The sequence below is a fragment of the Mustela nigripes genome, chromosome 7 (genome assembly GCF_022355385.1).
Source record: "Mustela nigripes isolate SB6536 chromosome 7, MUSNIG.SB6536, whole genome shotgun sequence".
Lineage (NCBI taxonomy): Eukaryota > Metazoa > Chordata > Mammalia > Carnivora > Mustelidae > Mustela > Mustela nigripes.
Window position 1 is genome coordinate 53,229,406 of NC_081563.1, and position 5,917 is coordinate 53,235,322.

The following is a 5,917-nucleotide window of genomic DNA, read 5'->3' on the forward strand; positions in this document are numbered from 1 at the left end:
CAGGGGGAGTGGGAGAGGGAGAAGTAGGCTTCCCACTGAGCAGGGAGTCTGATGTGGGGCTCGATCCCAGGACCCTGAACCCAAGGCAGACATTTAACGACTGAGCCACCCAGGCGCCCTTCAATACAAAAATTATTAATGATTTTTTTTTAAGATTTTATTTATTTATTTACAGACAGAGATCACAAATAGGCAAAGAGGCAGCCAGAGAGAGAGGAGGAAGCAGGCTCCCCTCAGAGCAGAGAGCCCGATGTGGGGCTCGATCCCAGGACCCCGGGACCATGACCTGAGCCAAAGGCAGAGGCTTTAACCCGCTGAGCCACCAAGGCGCCCCTATTAATGATCTTATTGTGTGTGTGTGAGTTTTCAAAATCCATGTGTATTTTACCATATCATTAGAGATTTGCCAAATGAATACAAGAAAAATAATTTTGTGCCATGTATGATAACTTAAGAATTATGTGTATCTTATTACTTGTTATATATTATATGTCTCTTAGCGGTGCATCCTGATATAATGTAAAAGTGATTAAATTCAGTCAACTTTGGTATTTTTTCAAACTTTCAGCAATGTGAAAATCATAGTTTCATTCATTTACATTTTGCAATTTTGTTGTTATGAAATTGTGTTTCCATATGATATATGGGCCTCTGTTTGGACTCTTGCTGCAAATGCTGAAGGTGGGTCTGATTACTTTCTCTCCATCATAGGACCAGGTACAACTGGAAGGGGGAGTATTAGGCAATATAGAAGCGGCCCTCTGGGATAGCATTTTTCTCTGTGCTTGCTTACTCTCGAATATCTTCCCACAGTCCCTGTGTGGTTCCCTTCAACCTTTTCCCTTTCAATGAATTAAATGTTGTTCACTTGGGGCATCTGGGCGGCTCAGTGGGTTAAAACCTCTGCCTTCGGCTCAGGTCATGATCCCAGGGTCCTGGGATTGAGTCCCGCATCGGGCTGTCTGCTCCACGGAGAGCCTGCTTCCTCCTCTCTTTCTCTCTGCCTGCCTCTCTGCCTACTTGTGATCTCTGTCTGTCAAATAAATAAATAAAATCTTAAAAAAAAAATGTTGTTCACTAAGTAAATTAATGTGGGTTATTTTTGCTGTCTATAAGGAGTTTCATATATATGTGTGATGTACAATAAACCCTGTGCGGTAGGAAGTAGCAGACAGGAAAGCAGGCTGAGAAAGTTTCGGTGAGATGACCAGAGTTTACCAGTAACCAGGGTTCCTCATTCTAAGTCCTTGCTCTTTCTGCTTCATTTTGTTGTTACTCTATTTAAGCCTATGTTGCTAGGCTCTGGGAGATTCAGCCATGGGAAGGAAATCAACTCTCCCTGCCCTCAAGTTTACAATTCACTAGGAGAGGTAAGACAATACAAGAAATGTTGGTCTCAGAGAGGTACACATCAAGGGCTGTGGTTCTTTAGAGAAGAAGAAATTCCAGCTATTTGGGAAAAGAGAAAGGCTTTGTGGAATAGGAAAGATGTGGGTTGGGCTTTGATGTGGACCAGGGGAAATAGGGGTTAGGGAAGCATGGTAGGCAGAGCAAACAGCGTGAGCAAAGGAGAAGAATACAGTGGAGCCCTGTGGCAGAAGCTCAGGGTCTGTGTTCAGTAAAAACAGAATATGTGGGAAAGGGACAGAGCTGTCTTGATGAGGTGTTAGCTGTGAGGTTAGGGATTCTCCATTTTATTCTGGTGGCAGTGGTGAACCCATGGAGAAGAAAATAGCACGTTGGGAGCACTGCATTAAAAAGAGGAAAAGTCAGAACCAAGGAAACCAGGTAGGAGGCTATTAAGCAGTCTAGGAGAGCCTCAGCCAGGGTGGTAGTGGGAATGGAAGTGAAGACACATCCTGGAACACAGCATGGCTATAGAATCTATAGAGGTTGACTACTGATGATCAGTGGAGGGGCAGAGGTGTGGGTGAGGAGTCAAACACACCAAACGTTTTATCCTGAATACCTGGGAAACCAAGTGTTTCTGTTGACATAAGCACTGAAGTCAGGAGGAGAAGATGGTCAGGAGGAGTGAGGCAGGATGGGGTGGGGGTGATGGGGAATTGAAGAATTGGTTTATTGAACCTTATTGAGTTACTAGTGGGACATCATGGTAGAGATAACTGGTCAGTGGGGTGCCTGGCTGGCTCAGTGCGTGGAGCATGTGACTCTTGATGTCTGGGTTGTGAGTTCAAGCCCCACGTTGGGTGTGGAGATTACATAAATAAATCTTTTTTTAAAAGAGAGAGAGAGAGAAAAAACTGGTCAGCTGTTAGAAAATCAGTTCTAGAGGTCAGTAACAGGTTTTAAACTGGGATAGGATTTAAGGGACTTTTGCACTGCGTTGGTATTGGAGTTATAGGAGTGAAGACATGCAGGAGAAAGGTAAAGAACCAAAGGAAAAGGATACTTAACAAGACAGTCCTAAGGATGCCTTTAGTTGAAGCTCAGAGACCAATCTTCCCCACTCCATGTAAAGCAAGATTCTGCGCATAGGTATTCTTTACTCCCCCACTCACTGGAAATCCAGCATTAAAAGAAACCAAGCTAGGGGCACCAGGATGGCTAAGTCAGTTAAGGATCCAACTCTTGATTTAGGCTTAGGTCATGGTCTCAGGACTCTGAGATGAAACACCATGCATGTCAGCCTCTGCTCTGGGCATGGAGTCTACTTGGGATTCTCTCTCTCCCTCTCCCATTGCTCCTCTGCCACTCCTTTTTTTTTTTTTTTTTTTAAGATTTTATTTACTCATTTGACAGAGAGAGACACAGCAATAGAGAGGAGCACAAGCAGGGGAGCAGCAGAGGGAGAGAGAGAAGAAGGCTTCTTGCCAAGCAGGGAGCCCGATGTGGGGCTCAGTCCCAGGACCCCTGGATCATGACCTGAGCTGAAAGCAGACACTTAAAGACTGAACCATCCAGGTGCCCATGCCACTCCTTCTTTAAAAAAAAAAAAAAAAAAAAAAAAGGCCCCGGGTGGCCTTAACCACCTTCTTCTGAAAATCTGAAAATCCTCTTGCCACCCCCCCACTTTTTGGATATGTTATCTATCTTCTGATTCACGCATTTGTTCACCCCATCAGCAAACATTCACTGACTGTCTATTGGATGCCAGGCATAGTAAAGTTTGCAGGGGACACAAAGGTAGAACAGCTAGTCTTGGCCTTCCGTTTTGTCACTCAGAAAGGATCTCCCCTTTCCCTGGCTACTGCTCCACTTCCCTCACTTCCCCCGAAAGTGCCCCCAAAGAGAGGCATTTTGTGGTGCAATAAAACAGGATTTAAAGGAAGGTAACTGGGGCGCCTGCGTGGCTCAGTGGGTTAAAGCCTCTGCCTTCAGCTCAGGTCATGATCCCAGGGTCCTGGAATCTAGCCCCGCATCGCATCGGGCTCTCTGCTCAGCAGGGAGCCTGCTTCCTCCTTCTCGCTCTCTGCCTGCCTCTCAGCCTACTTGTAATCTCTGCCTGTCAAATAAATAAATAAAATATTTTAAAGAAAGAAAGAAAGAAAGGTAACTGCATAGGGTGAGACCCCACCTCTAGTCTCTAACTAACCACATCTTCTCTTCCACTCAGGCCCCTGAATGGTCTAGGAACTTTCTAGAAGTACATGCAGGGAGACAGAATGGGTTCTCTGTGATAAGAATGGCTGACCACCCACAGAGATCCCTATGGTGTCAACTCACCTCAGAACTTAGTCTGACTGGCCCTCAGCCTTGCCTGACTCAAGAGCTGATTTATTAACACACAAAGACTGGATCAGCTCTCAGGGGCCTGACTCATTAACCCAGCTCTCAGACACTTATGTACATGCAAGGATCGTATTTTGATCTTCTAACCAATGTTTTTTTCTCTCAGTTTTCTGTTGCCCTCTAACCCTCCCTCCCTCTGACATGGCAGTATGCTGTGAGGCGTCTTTTGTCTCAAGGCATCACTCAACAGCATAGTGCAGGCGACAGAAGACTAAGGACTTAGATCTGTCTGATTAGTCCTCACCCTCACCCCCACCAGATCAAGTTTTCCCAGACTGGAAAATAGACACTGTCTAGGGCAAGACCCTGGCACTGGGCTCCTGTGAGGATCCAAACTTGGCTCTCAAGTATCCCCGTACCTGAAAGCACAACAATAAATAGCAAATTAAAAACACCATGAGAGGGCGCCTGGGTGGCTCAGTGGGTTGGGCCGCTGCCTTCGGCTCGGGTCGTGATCTCAGGGTGCTGGGATCGAGTCCCACGTCGGGCTCTCTGCTCAGCAGGGAGCCTGCTTCCTCCTCTCTCTCTGCCTGCCTCTCTGCCTGCTTGTGATCTCTCTCTGTCAAATAAATAAATAAAATCTTTAAAAAAAAAAAACACCATGAGAAACCAAGAGAGCAATTGTAGAAGAAAGGAAGAGCCTCTTCCCTTCTTTCATGAAAAAGGGGGTCCCATATTTTCATTTCACACTGAGGTCCACAAATTACATAGGTGATCCCACTGGTGGGGAAGGCATTCCCAAAGGAGTTAGCCAGAAGTCTAAGAATATTCTGGGGGTATTATGGCTTCAGTAAGAATGTAAGTTAGCCCTGCCCAAATCTGGAACAATGTTGGGGCTATTTCAAGCCACGTGAAATGTCAACAGTAGTGGCAGAGGACGATTAGCAAAGCAAATGTGAAATGAATGCACATGTGATAAGGAAAAAATCAAACTTGCTAGGTGTACATTGGCTGTCGAGCTTCATTTGGAAAAGGCAGATGGTGGGTAGAAAAGGCTGTCTGGGTAGTACCTGATGTAGGAAAGATAATGTTACGGTTTGAAGCTGAGGTCCAAGAAAGACTATTTGAGACTCTTTGGTGCAAAAAGGTGATTTTATAAAAGCACGGGGACAGGATCCATGGGTAGAAAGAGCTGCAATTCGGTCATGAGGAGTGACCATTATATACTTTCAAGTTGGGAGGGCCTTAGGGATAGAGTTAGTCTCTGAGGAATTTTGGAAGCAAGGTTTCCAGGACCTTGAGGAAGCTAGCTGTTGTTGGGAAAAGGTCATTTATTACCGTCTAATAAAACCTTAGTCATGAGACCCTTCAGATATATATCGGTGGGCCATATGCTTGGGGGATGATTGCCAATACGTATCTTGGGGGGTTTAGAGATAAAGGAAGTTTCCAAAGGAATTTTTGTACTTTATAGTAGACTTACAGGATCCTGATTTGGGGGGAGGGGGCGGTTCAGGGCTAGGATTGCCTTTTGCCCTTAACAAAGTGTTAACATTGAGGCAGAGTCCCTAGAGAAATGTCACCCTGCCTGTTTCAAGGACTTTGTCAATGGGCTATTTGTCAAAGGGACTTTAGTGGTATTTCTTCTGTCTTTGTTTCCCACATCAGTACCCTCTTAAGCAAGAACTGAGTTTGTTTATCCTGATAATTTGGAATCCGATCTATCAAAACTTCAGAAAATCTTGATTTGAAAACAGATTTGATCTCTTCACATTTTCTTCCGTATTAGGTGCCATAAAATTCGGGTTGTTGGGCACCTGGATGGGTCAGTGGGTTAAAGCCTCTGCCTTTGACTCAGGTCATAATCCCAGGTTCCTGGGATGGAGCCTCGAATTGGGCTCTCTGCTCAGCTGGGAGTCGGCTTCCTCCTCTCTCTCTCTCTCTCTGCCTGCCTCTCTGCCTACTTGTGATCTCTGTCTGTCAAATAAATAAATAAAATCTTTGAAAAAAAAATTCTGGTTGTTGGCAGTTTATTACTCAACAATGTTCTTGTGTTCATTCAGTTCTTAGGAGAGTTGAACTTACTTCAAATCGGTCTTCTTTATTTTTTTTTTTATTTTTTTTTTTTAAAGATTTTATTTATTTTATTTGACAGAGAGAGAGATCACAAGTAGGCAGAGAGGCAGGCAGAGACAGAGGGGGAAGCAGGCTCCCTGCTGAGCAG